At 50.1% G+C, this 14,567-nt stretch overlaps 1 long non-coding RNA gene across 3 annotated transcripts in view; it reads left to right on the plus strand.

Moving 5' to 3' along the window:
* The first annotated feature begins 1,011 nt into the window (after positions 1-1,011).
* LOC147574912 (uncharacterized) overlaps positions 1,012-14,567 on the plus strand; it is an 80,618-nt gene continuing 67,062 nt past the window's right edge. For all 3 annotated transcript variants that reach the window (XR_015242837.1, XR_015242838.1, XR_015242839.1), the window contains exons 1-2: positions 1,012-1,484; positions 10,538-10,753. This is a non-coding gene — a long non-coding RNA (uncharacterized LOC147574912). The remainder of the gene's footprint in view (positions 1,485-10,537; positions 10,754-14,567) is intronic.

Here is a 14,567-nt window from a genome sequence, read left to right on the forward strand (position 1 = left end):
TTTGCCTGAGCTTAGGACTCTCTGAGCCTTGAGATCAGAAATCCCCTTTTCCTGGGAAAGGTGATATAGAGATGAGGGCTTTTTAAAGGACTCACAATCGCCTCCATGGTTTTGAATGTTTAAAAATGCAGCTTGGCCTTGAGGGTGGACCCAGGCCTGGCTGTGGAGGGAGGTTCTGATGGATTCTGAGGCGGCAGGCCTCCTGAACCATTGAAGCGTGCAGGCTGAATTTTAAAAATAATTGTCCTTTTTAATGATGTAAAACATGTCATCTAGATTAAAAAATAAACACACTTTATTACTTTCCCAGTCCTTTCTTCCTCCCTCCCAGGGCCAGATGGGGATTGCTTGAATATTTCTGGCGTATTTCACATATTTAATAACGCCCTTGGAGGTTCTTCCAGATCTGATGAAATGTGGGATTGAACTCTGCCCATAGACACTGTTCACAGAAAAGAACGCTGGTGGTAGGGGTGTGTGTGTGTGTGTGTGTGTGTGTGTGTGTGTGTGTGTTGGGGGTGGGGACCCATCCTATTTTGGAAGCAGCTGGGTCTACAAGTCAACAATTTTGAGCAACAAAGCAAATTGTTCCCCCCCCCCCCCCCCCCCCCGCCTTGTGCCTTTTGAGGGGGTGGGGTGGGGAGACAGGAAAAAAGAAATCACTGCAGCTAAGCAGACTAGAGCAGCTTCTGGAGAGAGTCAGGCCTTCCCTGACAGCTTTCTGCTAACTCTCTTGAGCTGCAGCGAATCCAAGAAAATAATTAAAGCTTTAATTTATTTATACATCTTCTCTATAGATATTATAGATCCAACAATTGCCGCCTCCTAATTTATGTGCGCGGAGCCCCCCCCCCCACCCCCCCGGAGCCCGCGGCGGCCGAGCGCGCGCGGGGCCGCCCGCAGCAGCAGCAGCGGCAGCGGCGGCGGCGGCGGCGGCAGCAGCGGCGGCGGGCCGAGGCCCCTTCCGAGCGGCCCGGCGCCGTCAGCCCCGCGGCGACGGCCGAACAATGGCCTGCGGTGGCGAGCCCGCCCGGGCCGCCTCGGAGCGGGCGCACCTGGGTGATGGGCACCTCCCGAGACTCCCCGGGCCTGCGGGCCTGACAGGCGCGAGGCGGCTCCTTAATAGACTGCGGGAGTGTTCTCCGGGAGAAGTCTGCGGCGGTCCCCGAGGAGAGATCATCAGGCAGAGTGGTCCCCGGAGCAGGATTTATTAGCAGACAGGATGGGGAAGTTGATTAGCCTCCGCGGCTGAACGGACATCCTGTCAGACAGGCCTCTTAATCCAATCACTTACCTGTCGAGGGGGAGCCTCCCGCCTGCCGCCCGCCGCCCGCGGGGCCCCTGCTAACCTGCCCGCCGCAGAGCGGGAGCTGCGGGCCTCGGGCGTGGGCCCACCGAGGCGACAAACGCGCGAGGCTCGCCGTCTCTCCCTTGCCGGACCTGCTCTCTCAGTCACTGGGTCTTGCTGTCGAGGCAACCTCAAGGTGCGCGCCCTGGCGGTGACCCTCTCCTGCACGGAAACCTTACCTTCGGTGGCTCCCTATTCCCCACTCAGGAAAATACCTGCTCCTGGGTCTTGCCTCACCTGACCCTGAACCCCCTTTCCAGCGTCATCCCCCACGGCTCCCTCTCCCTGGGGCCTCTGCTCTGTGCAAACCCAGCTACCCTCCTCCTTTTTCTGAATCCTGTTGCTTCCCTTGCTCCAGTCATGGGATTTGGCTAGAATGCCCTCCCTCTTCCCCGCCTCCCCACCCCCCCCCAAATCCAACTTGTCCTTGGAGATCTGACTCACAAGCCTCATCTCCCCTAATTTCAGCTCTCCTTCCTCCGTGCCCAGGTAATCTCTCCCTCCTGTAAAACTTTGTGCCAGGGTAAGCACTCTAGCCCCCCAGCCCTGCCTCCACCAACTTCCTAGCTCTGTGACCTTGGCCAAGTGACCTCACCTGTGCTTCTCCCTTCTGTAAAACAGCATGATAGCAATAAGTTCCCCATAGGTTTGTCGTGAGGACAGAGGTTTGTGAGAGGACGTGTGTAGAAAGTTGCGTGTAATGCGTGGTGCATAGCAGAGCTCAGTGCTCAGCATGTGTCTTAGTCTGCGTCGGGTAGTGCTGGACCTATTACCTCCTTCACTGCTCCAAGTTCCATTATGATGGGGGCCAGACCTTCACCATCTCTCGCCCTCCCTTGTCTCTACCTGCCCCCAAGACCAAGGACAGTGCTTTACAGATAACACTGCTAAATGTTTGTTGAGTGAAGGAAGGAACCACTGCCACACTGCAGACAAAATATTGTGAATCATTTCAGTGAGTGACCCCAGGAGGCCCCATCCTGGTTGATCTGACCACAGCAGAAGCAGAAAATTGAGGGACAGGGCCCCCATCTGCTTTTGTGTGGTGGGCATTGAGATGTGTGTGAGTTCTTGTCAAGAGTTTAGGAATTCAGACCCTATTGATCCACTGCATCTTCAAAGCCATCAATCATCATTAAGAAACAGGACCTGAGCCCCTGGATGGGGTGGCTGATACTGGGTAATTTAGAGGATTTTACACACAACACACACACACACACACACACACACACACACACACACACACACACACTTGGCTAAAAGAAGTCAGCTAAGACAAGCACTGAACAGTTAGCAGACAGGCAGGGGAAAACCTGGGGAACTTGTAGAGACCAAGGGTAACCGACCAGGAAATACATCAAATTCCACTTCCAAGTGGAATCGCAGATTTTTGTGGTTGGTTGTAACTGTCTAATGAGCATTTCACTTTGGTAAATGTGGATGCTGAGGTCTCACCCTAGTCCTGCCACCTCCTACTGATGGCTGCCTTTCACAATTTGTCAGTTTTGCCTGGGTCAGTGTCAAGGTCACTTGTCTGTGGTTTGGGCCATCTTCCTTATTTCCTTAAAAAAGAAAAAAAACAAAACAGAATAAAACAGAATAGCATTTTCCTGGCCTGATGACTGCATCAGGCAACGTTCCCATGCCTTGATGTTTTTCAGATTTCTAAACATGCCCCGTGATCTTGATGTGACAGAACACACCCCTGGAATTCAGAGCACCTTGGGCCTGGTCAGGCCCTGCTACTGACTAGTTGTGTGATCTTGGTGGGGAGGCAATCAATCTCACTGAATTTCAGTTTTTTTGTATCCATCAAATAGTGTAATATTTGGCTTATCTTTATAGGAGGAGAAACTGAAGTTTACAGTGAAGTAATTGATAGGAACGTGATTTGAAGAACACAGTACTATACAAAATTAAAGCAGAATTGCTGTCATAAAATCATTCCTAAAATATTGATTGCCCTCAATACTAGGTGCTGGGAAAGTAGAGGTGGTCAAGCCTCAGCCTGTCCTCAGTGGGTTCACCAGTAATGTACTAGGAAAGGGCAATGAAACACCCCCTTCCCAGTCCCTGGGGCTGGCAAGGCTTCACAGAGGGAAGGGATTAGAATAGTTGAGGAAGAGGATCACAGGCAGAAGGACAGGAAGTTGTGGGTGGGAAAGTGGGAAGATGAAGTGGGAAAAGCAGATGGAAGCCAGATATGCAGGGCCTCGTAGCCTATGAACGAAGCTCACATCAGGGAAATGACAGAGTCAGGTGCGTTCTGGAGTTCTGGGAAGATGGCAGCCTGTGTGGAGCATGGGCTGTGTGGAGCCTGAGATGGAACATAGGCTGGAGAGGAGATAGGAGACATGAGGCAGGGAGAGAGCTAGTGCAATGTCCAGGGGAGAGATGGTGAGGCCTGAGAACCTAGGAAGTCTGGGGCCCACCTGCTGACCCTATGGCCTGGGCAGAGAGTAAGAGGGAGCAGAGGCAGGGGTGAGGGTGGGTGAGGTGATTCGGGAACCCTATGGAGTAGAGCTGAGGAAACTCTCCTGCATTATAAACTGAGGCTGGGAAGAGGGAAGGGGAACACTCATCCCAGCCCCTCCCACCCTGAGTCTCCCTCTGCTCAGCCTGTGGGCACTTCCTTGTGACTCTAGAACCCTTCTGGATAGGCAGGAGTGGGTAAGATGTGACGCCAGTGAGACTAATGTTGCTCAGGAAAAAAATCCTGTTGTTGAGGGAAACACTTCAAGTTTCCAAGATGATTATGGCTTTAAATCAGAGCCATGTGCACAATGTAGATTGGGTGTTGTGAGGCACAGGTCCCAGTTTCTCTGCCTCTTAGGGGTTGACTTCTCCATATAAGGCAAGGGGCTGTGGCCCAGCTCTGAGGAGAATAAACCATGATTTTCCTGAGTCACTGAACCATCATTTGAGACCAGGGGCCTGGCTTCTGAATATTCTGAGGTCCGGAAGTTGTCCAGTGTGAACTTGGGACTGTGGGGGCTCCTTGGTTCCCTGTGCAGAGCCCCCTGCTGCTCCTCTGTGCCCCTCCCCGTTCCTCCCAGGGGCTCTGGGCAAGAGCAGCAGGCAGACCCCTGTGCCTGCTCACAGCCTGAGTGAGGGTGGAAGACGAGCCAGTGTTCTGAACGGGAGGAGTGGGGAGAATGATCACCACTCTGGTCTCTCCAGAGTGTGATGTTGGCTGGCTGTGCTCAGGAGCCCTGGCTGTGGGAAGAGGAGGGAAACCACTGGTTGGGGTTTCAGGGGAAGGGTCAATATTTTATTAACTTCCGTATCCTCAGCACAGACTAGGTACTCAGCAAATGTGTTGTTGGACCAAAGACTTGCTGAGGAGGGGTAGTGCAGGTAGCAGAGCAGGAGAAGGGCACTCCAGACTGAAGAAGACGCATGAGGCCTGGAGGTGGTCATGGTGGGAGATGGAGCTGAAGTGTGAGGGTCAGAGAGCTCAGGGGTGGAGGCACATAGGAACCACCCTGTTCAAATTCTCTCCTCATTTTGAACCCATTCTAGGGCAGCCTTCCAGGAGATATTCTGGCTGCCCTTGAATGCCTCTGGAGGCAGGGGGCTCATTCTTCCCTTGACATTTCTTTGTATCTTAGAGCATCTCTGACTATGAAAAAATGAATTCTTTTTAAAACTAAGTGGGCACTGATTCTTTTAGGGGCCCCTGCTGTTCCTTAAACTGCCTGCTTCTTTGGTGCCACATTGCCAAGGGCCTTGAGTGCCAGGCCGGTGGGGGGGGGGTGTTGATCTTTATTTTGCATACAGAAGGAGTCCTGGAGGCCTCTGAGCAGGAGGACTGTGAACAGGCTGAGCTTTACACAGGAAGACAACCTTCCTGGCCAGGCTGGGGCTGGAGCCCTAGTAATAAGGCAACCGATGTCTGTCTGTCTGTACCTATTCATACCCATAGCATTAATTAACAGACTTGAGGGCAGATAACCAGTGATAACCATTTCTCTTGCACAGGTGCAAGGCCAGTGGCCATGGATGGGTATGGATTGAGAGGAAGCACATGTAAAAGTTAGTATGTTAGGTTTGTCCCAAATCTGGGCATCACGGAAATCAGTGCCCCCCCAAACCCCACTGGGCCCCTGACATCTGTCCTTCTGCAGAATCAGAGATGGCAGTCAGGTGTAGGAACCTGGGATCTTGCAGTGAAGGGCATCTCCAGTTCTCCTCTGGACCTGATAGAGACAGGGGGCTGGAGGGCTGTAGCAGATGGCCATGGTGAGGATTGGCACTTGGTGGGAGAGGCGGTCAGCCCTCCACCCTGAGATCAGGGCTTCCCCCACCCCAGGATCCCTTCTGACCTTTGTGTTCTCCAAAAAAAAAGTCAAGGTGATGACAAGACACATCTATCGCATCTCAGCCATCATTGCAGTTGAAAGATGGGCCCGGAGCAGGTGGACTGCTTCAATTATGATGGATGAGGACGGTGACAGCTCTCGGGAGAGCCACGGGAACCTGGCAAGTGTTCACTCAGCTATGACTCCTCTGGTAGCAATTTGACAAGATCAGAGCACTTTACAGAAGTGGCAAGTTTGGGGACCTCGGGGTTTGCTTGGCCCGGGGACTCTGTCTGCGGAAGCCCTCAGCCAGCAACGCAGGGCAGGCTGCCCTCCAAGGAGGACCAACCCTGGGGAGGCAGGAGCAGCTGGTGGGAGGGGCTCTGCCTCATGAGGCCTCAGGGCCCCGGGCCTGGGCCTGGAATTTGCCTGCTTCAATCCCTTCCAGCTGCTGACCGGAAGACCCCAGCATAGTTACAGCCACAACCTCCCAGACCAACTGGGCATCTTTGAGCCAGGCCGCCTGCTGGGTCCTGGGGGACAACGGTGGACAGTGAGATTCACATCCTGCTTCATGGCACTTTCTGTGTAGACTTTAAGTGAGGGGAGGGTCTGGGGCCAGACAGCCCCATCCGTTATTAACTGTGAAGCTCCTCTTTGAGCTTCAGTTGAATCACCTCTTTTTAGGTATGGTGGCTGCGGCTTCGGTGAGGTAACTTTCAAAAAATGTCCAGCTTGTCACAGGTGTTCAGCCAGTGCTGGTTTTCCTCCCTCACTGACACCATTGTCCTCTGGCACGTTTCTTTATTCATTCAGCAAACTGGCCAGAGCACTTCTGTGTGCCGGGCATTGGGCCTGGCCCCAGAGAATTCGCTGTGGTCTTATAGATGAAGGACTCACATCTTGATCTGCTCAGGGAATGAGGATGCGGTTGGATCGGGTAGTCCCTTGGCCTCACCACCCCTTGGTGGTTGCTGGGTGGAGGTGCCCACCTTGCAGACTGATGGCCATCACAGCCCTGGCTGCAGTGCTCCTGGACGCCTATGCCTTCCAGGTACCAATAGGCTCCTCTGCATCTGTTCTGCTCGGAAGTCAGGATCTGAGAGTTCCTCACACCAGAGGGTCATCTCCCTAGAGTTGGGGGGACCCCTGGTGTGGGCATTTCACCTTAGAGGTGGTTCTGTTCCTCCAATTCTTATTAAGTAACTTCTGTCTGCCCTGGGGGTAGGGGTAGGGACTGGGGAGGACTAGATAAGACTCGGGTCCTGCCCTCCGGGGGCTCTCAGGCTGCAGAATGGGAGTGCAGCATCAGGCACTGAAGACCATGCATGAGCTGGTAAGGTGGTCCAGTAAGGCATGGGCGAACTCTGAGGGGGGTGTTGTCCATTCTGGCAGGGAGTCAGGGAAGGCTCAGAGAAGGGGCATTTTCTCTGGACTCAGAGGGATACCCCTAGAAGGAGCTGAGGAAGCTCTGCACTCAGGCAGGCAAAGCCTCCTGGGCAATTCTGCTCCCCTAAGCCTCAGTGTCTCCATCTGCACAGTGACAGGGCTGCCTCCAGGGGTTTGAAGGCCCTCCTGGCACAGACATTGGTGGGTTCATCCCATCACTTTCCCCTCAGAATATATTCCCAAGGGAGCTGGCCTATATCCTCCTCAGTAATTTGGGAGTGACTTTACTTGGGACTTCCTCTGCACCCCAGACATACCTCCCCCCCACCCTGGATATATGCCATAGTCCTTTTCGCTTGCTTTGGAAGATTCTTGGTGTAGTTATGCCCCCAGAGATATTGAATTACTACTTTTATGTGTTTTAACAAATGCTTGTCATTTTGGCTGGACAAGAGGAGATTTAATGATGATGACAAGAATTTTTAAATCGCTCACTAGCTGTGGGTCTTTGGGAAAGTCACACCCCCTCTGGGCCTTAATATGCTCCTCAGTAAAACAGGGGTGTCAGTCCTGCCCGGCCCCATCCTGGGATTGGGTAAAGTGCCATCTCCAGGAAACAGAAGAGGAGACCTGGGGAGGGAAGGGTGGTGGGGACAGATAGAACGAGGGGCCAGCGTGCCAAAGGGGCTCTGGCCTGTTCTTTTAGCTTCTTGTTGGCTGCAGGTGGCTGTGACAATCTGAGACTCCTTGTAAGTGGTGGGAGGGGTGGCTTGCAATTTTTGCCTCCCTGACCCCTGTGACCAGATAAGGACAGGGCTGGTTTCTCTCTCAGGCCACTCAGAGTACTGCTCATCGGAGACCAGATCTTCATCAAGCTCGGAGGAGCCCACAGAATCAAGCCCACAAGCTTACTTGGGCTCTTACCTCCTTCTCCTTTTGTTGCCTGGTCTTTACCCTAACAGAGCAGAGCTTTGTTCCTTCCGGGCCAATGGAACAGACCCAATTCAGATGCCACAGACTAGGTCTGCAGGCTGAGAGGATCTGGTCACACTCCCCCCGTGCCCACCCCCTCCCCACCATGTCTCCGTCTACTAGCCAAAACTCTTCAAGTCCTTCTGAGACCGAGTCTCTTTCAACTTGCCAGGTTCATGTTTCATGTTTCAAAGAACACAGGCTTAGGAATTCAGCTGACCTGGGTCTGATACCTGCCTCTGCCCCTTGCTAGCTGGGTGACATCGGGCAATCATTTGATCTTTCTGGGTCTGTTTCCTCACCTGAAAAGTGAATAGGGCCTATTTCAGTGGGTGGTTGTGAGGAATAACAAGAGAGCATATGTGGTGTTTGAAGAACCTTTATGGTGTTTATACTCAGTCAAGTATCCCCCTTCCCCAAGAAGTGCTCCCTGCAGGTCCCAGGGCTGCACCTCTGTGACTGAGCATATGACCAAGTGGAGCTAATCACAGTCCATCCTTGGGATTTTATACTCTAGCTGGGGAAACCAGGCCTCTTTCCTCTCTGTTGTAAAGATATAAGATGTAATCTTTAAGATGCCTGCAGACATGGTTCTGGCCTTGGGGACAGGGACTCATCAGAAAAAAACAAGCTGAAGAGAAGCAGAGAAGTGCGGAGAGAGAGAGAGCCCTGTTTGCACTTGAATCCCTGGCCCAAATAATCTGTCCGTCCAGCATCAACCCTTCTGTCCTGCAGTTGCACCACTTGAGTGAATGCCTATAACAATTCCTTTTTGGATTAAGCTGCTTGGAGCTGGTTTTCTGTCATTAGCGATATTATATTCATATTTATATTCATATTTATATTTATATAAATATACTTAACACAGAAGCTGGTTATACAACAGCTCAGTAAGTGGAAGCTCTCAGAATTAACTGAAGTCAGGCCCTGTGTGGCTTGACGTTGGTGCTGAATTTCCATCCTCGTTGACCTCTGGCCACCTTGTCAAGAGAACTTGTGTATCCTCTCTGCCGCCCAGCCCAGACTCTAGAGCTGCCTCCGCAAAGCACGAAGCTGGCAGCAGCGCAGGCCCATGTAAAACAGCACCATGGACAGTGGCAGCCCAGAATACAGGCGCCTGCCACAGGACACAGACACAATCAAGCGGCCGACATCCTTCCCCATGTCGCCGCCTGATAATGAACAAGTAATTTATGTCCAAGAGTCAGTGGAGCCTGTCGCAGGCCAGGGCTGAAATGTTACTACGAGGGATTCCTATGAAGGTCATTGCCCTGCTCTTGTTGCTGTTAAGGGTTGTCTGTAAATGGCGTCCCCTTGGAGGTGTCCCCTTGTTCTCCTGGCTTCTTTGGGGGGAGAAGGGTGCACCTATGAGGAGCTGGGCTGGGAAAAGCATTGGGCTTCTTTTGAGCCACGCCCTTGCAGTGGCCCTGGGAGCCTTGCAAAGTTTGACTTTAAGTGGTCCACGGATGAGAAAGGAAGATCCAGGGCAGAATGGTGTGTGAATGGCTGTGTGGGACCTGGGAATGGGATCTGTGAATGGGGAGGGCAGGAATTGGGCATCTCTCTTTGAGGACAAAAAATGGCTCCTAAGACCTACCGTGTGAATTAATTTGAATCAAATGTTAGATATGATGGGAATAGTGTTCTGGGGACAAGGTAACAGAGTATCTCTTTAAGAGCATGAAAAAAGGAGGGGTGCCTGGGTAGCTCAGTCAGTTAAGTGTCCAGCTTCGGCTCAGTTTGATCCCCACATCTGCTTGGGATCCTATTTCTCTCCTTCTCTCTCTCTCTGCTCCTGCCCTGCTTGTACTGTCTCTCTTTCTCAAAATAAATAATAAAATAAACTTAAAAAAAAAAAAGCATGAAGAAAGGAAAAGGGATAAAGGAGAAAAGATAAAGCTGGGCTAGTGAGTAGGTGAATCACTCAACCCCTTCTTATGGGCCTTAGCTACCCTGCCTGTTCCTGGACTAGAGAGTCTTCCCCATCTGGAATGAAGGCATAGCATGTTTTAACAGTCCCATTTCATGGATGACAAAACTGAGGCTCAGAAGTTAAGTCATGTAGCTTTTATGTTGCAGAGTTAGGCCTTTAGCCTTTGAATAAGCCAGTGCTCCATTCATTGCCCAGCCCTGTCTGCTATTCACAGAAATTGTGGGACAAGCAGTCGCATAGGGTCCTCCCCAGCAGAGGTTCAGAGGCCCCCTGTCTTTCCATCATTTCAGAGCAAAGGCCCCTCTGGAAGCTGAATGGCTGACTTCTGTTATAAGAGGGGAAGGCACCCCTTGAGAAAGGCCCTTGTCTCCTCAAGGAGGTTTGGCTGCTTGTGTGTGCAATGCCTCAGCTCAGCTGGGCCAGCTTCCATGGGGGGTCTGCAAGTGAGATCAGTCTCTGGTTCTGCACCATGGGGTCCCCTGTCAGAGGCCTCCTTTCAGCTCCATCCCCCCTTTCCACATTGGATGCTGCGGTTTCTGGCCTGAGACATGATCAGTGCACCCTGAGCTGAGTGCTATTTTCTTTTCCTCCCAGGTGAGGACGATGTTTAAATTTACTTGAAGGTCCTATGAAGGGGATGAAAAATAAATAACAGAGTGGGAACTTACCTACTAGAAAGAGAACATGCTAACTCAAGCCCAATGAGCCCTACTTGCTGCTCACCTCACCGCCATGTGGCCTGCGCTTCTAGAAAATCTCCCTAAACCCGGCTTTTCCTGGATGTCTTCTTGACAGAACTCTGGGAGGCAGGTAAGACCTGGATTATCAAGACTGCTTCACAGATAAGGAGATGGGGCTCAGAGAGAGAGAGAGTGGAGGGGACTGGAAGCTGGGCTGTGGGCCCTCACACAGGGCCTTTTCTTTTGCATCTCTGCCCACCCCAGCCCCAACAGCAGGTGCAGAAGGGGCTGCCCAGATGCACAGGGCTCTGAGGCACCCAGTCAGATGCTCCCTGAGCAGGGCTGGGGGAGGCAAAATGTCTCTATAATGAGCACTTTCATCTGCAAGGGCATCCCCATCACCAACTATTGGTTTTTATTTTTAATGGAGAGATTTGTAAAAGGGGTGCATATTTATATTGAAATATTGGGAAAGTAAAGATGGAAGGGGTCTGATCTCACCCTTACCTCTCCTGTCTGGCTGACAGTCCTTTCCTTGCCTATATCTCATGACCATGCCCTTCTCTATTGCTTGCTAACCACTTGCACCTCCCGAGTCAGATAGACTGAGGCCAGTGTTCAGCCCCTCCACATTCTAGCTGTGTGACCTGGGGAAAGTTACCTAACTTCTCTGAGTCTCCATACCTTCAGCTATAAAAGGGGGGTAATAATTAAGGTGACTGTTGAGGTCATCCAGACTGGGACACTAGGTCAGGACAACAGGCATAAAGCAAGATTGTTCCAGCAAACCAGGATATGCGGATGCTTAGTGCTAAGAGGAGTTACCTATTCAGGGGTTGTTAAAAGGATGAAATGATAAAATGCACAGATTAATGAGCATAAAGCTGAGAGTTCAAGTTCTCAATATAAGACAGCTTTCCTGTTATTACTTTGCATTCTTTCCATGCCAGGACATGTGGTGACCTTCTTTTTTTTATTGGTTATTATTATTGGCATTTCATTTTTATTTATTATTGGTATTTTTAATAACTTATTGTCATGTTAGCTAAAATATAGTGTATACAGTGTAGTCTTGGCTTCAGGAATAGATTCCCACGATACATCACTTACATACAACACCCAATGCTCATCCCAACAAGTGGCTTCCTCAATGCCCATCTCCTATCTTCCCCTCTCTCTGCTCCCATCAACCTTCAGTTTGTTCTCTGTATTTAAGAGTCTCTTATGGTTTGCCTCCCTCTCTTTTTGTAACTTATTTTTCCTTCCCTTTCCCTATGGCCTTCTGTTAAGTTTCTCAAATCCCGCATATGAGTGAAAACATATGATATCTGTCTTTTTCTGACTGGCTTATTTCACTTAGCATAATACTCTCCAGTTCCATTCATGTTGTTGCAAATGGCAAGATTTCATTCTTTTTCATTGCCAAGTAGCATTCCATTGTGTATATGTATATATGTGTGTGTGTGTGTGTGTGTGTGTGTGTGTGTGTGTGTGTGTGTATGTATATACACACCACATCTTCTTTATCCATTCATCAGTTGATGGACATTTGGGCTCTTTTCATAATTTGGCTGTTGTTGATAGCTCTGCTATAAACATTGGGGTGCATGTGCCCCTATGAATCAGCACTCCTGTGTCCTTCCTAGTAGTGCTGTTGCTGGGTCATAGGGTAATCCTATTTTTAATTTTTTGAGGAGCCTCCACGCCATTTTTTCAGAGTGGCTGCACCAATTTGCCTTCCCAGCAATAGTGCAAGACAGTTCCCCTTTCTCCACATCCTCTCCAACATCTGTCGTTTCCTGAGTTGTTCATTTCAGCCACTCTGACTGGTGTGGCATGGTATCTCAGTGGTGATTTGTGTTGAGCATCTTTTCATGCGTCTGTTAGCCATCTGGATGTCTTCTTTGGAAAATTGTCTATTCATGTCTTCTGCCCATTTCTTCACTGGATTATTTGCTTTTGGGGGGTTGAGTTTGGTAAGTTCTTTATAGATTTTTGATACTAACCCTTTATCTGGTATGTCATTTGCAAATATCTTCTACCATTCTGTTGGTTGCCTTTGAATTTGGTTGATTGTTTCCTTTGCTGTACAGAAGCTTTTTATCGTGATGAGGTCCCAATAGTTCATTTTTGCTTTTATTTCCCTCGCCTTTGGAGACATGTCAAGTAAGAGATGCTGCGGCCGATGGTGACCTTCTTTTGAGGGAGAATAAAATGTCTGAGCTGAGACTCCTCACCTTCAGCTCATGTGTAATTCCACACAGTGTTCAGTGTTGGCATTTGATTCTCTTTTAAGGCTGGGTTGGGAATGATCCTGATGGCTCTGAAGTGCCCCTGCCTGGAGGCCTTGGGCTATGATGGGATGAAGTCATATATGGTCACTGGCCAAGATCCTGGAGGGCATACATCTGAATTGGGGATGAAGGCCATGTTTGTAGGAGTATTCCTCTGTCTTCTGCTAATACTTGTCATTGCTTATGACAGGATGTAGGTTGTGAGGTGGGCGGGTAGTGGGAAAGACCGTGCTGCTCAGTTAAGCCTAGAAAATGCTTCTGGAAAGGTCACTCCTGGGAGTTGGTCTTGGGGGCTGGGATTGGATAGCCCTGATGCCATACCCTGGAGAATTCCAGGGAAGCTGCTGAGGGGTCCCGGTAATTCAGAGAAGCCACAGAAGAACAATTAGGAATCCTTCATCCCTGGGTGTTGTTAACCACAGTTACCATCTAAGGCTGGGCCTTCCAGTCTGATGCAGGTATATACATGTGCTCTAAGGGAAGGCATTTCATAGCTCAAGGTGGATACACCCAGATGTAACTTTTTTTTTCTTGTAAGTGCCCCAGTTTCCTCGCTTGTGCTCCTGTTCTGCCTTATAAAAAAAAAAAATCAATCTAGTGATTTCTTATGGAAGTCATTAATATTCAGGGACTTCTCAGTGACTTCAGGTTTTAGAGCTTTGTCATGCTCAGGATTGTTCCCTCATCAGGATTTTCTGTCTGACCCACCCTGTGGGTTGAGACTAAGTGGTGAGAAGGCACTGTTACTCATCCTCTATCTCCTTGGTCCCTTCTGGCTTGTGTAGACAGGTCCCTTTGGGCTGAAAACCCACTGAGTATGGCTGCAGCCAACTCTGAGGGTCATTCTGGCCACAAAACTCTGATTGGCTCACAACCTTCTCTTCCAGCCAACTTCAGTGCCCACTTTGGGAGCCGTGAGAATTTTCTGAATGTCTTGCTCTGTAGTCTGGGGCTGCAGGAAACTGTGGGGTTGGGGGCAGCACTGGCTGTCTCATGTCTAGGTCTACCACATCACCCACCTGTTCTCTAGCCACTGCTTTCTCTCCAGCACTGGGTGCAGGCACACAGGATCTCTGCTCTGGGGTCTCCACGCTTGTCTGGGGGCCTCTAGCATTTTCTCCCCTCCTGTGAGATTTCATTTGAAGAGGGTGGATGTCAGGGGCCTGAGTGCCTTTTCTCTAATCTGGGTGGGCAGGTGGATCCTGCCTTGTCTATCCTACACTTGGGCCGTAGCTCCTGAACTTAAAACCTAAGAACTTGGGACTTTTATTCTTTGGTCCTATTCAGACAACTGCCCTCTGGGGTAATGATGAGAGTGGAGTGGGGCATGAACGCTCTCATGTGGGGTGGGGGCCATGGAACTAAAGGAGTACGAGGGAGACAGAACAAACTGATTAATGTCTCAAATTCATGTCTTGTCACAGGGATGTTAAAAATAGAGTAGTATTGCATATACTCTTTTATTAACTTCTTTTATACATCATGAATATTTACCAGGGTCATTATATGTTCTTTTGTAATATCATTTTAGTGACTGCACTGCATTTCATTGTGTACAAGTCTCCGAATCAAGCCATTTCCCTTTTGTTGGACGTTCAGGTTGTTTTTCACCTTTTTTAGTCTCAGAAAAAAATGCTGGGACAAGTTTCC

This window comes from Puma concolor, chromosome D4, assembly GCF_028749965.1.
Source record: "Puma concolor isolate L17-30 chromosome D4, mPumCon1.1.hap2, whole genome shotgun sequence".
Lineage (NCBI taxonomy): Eukaryota > Metazoa > Chordata > Mammalia > Carnivora > Felidae > Puma > Puma concolor.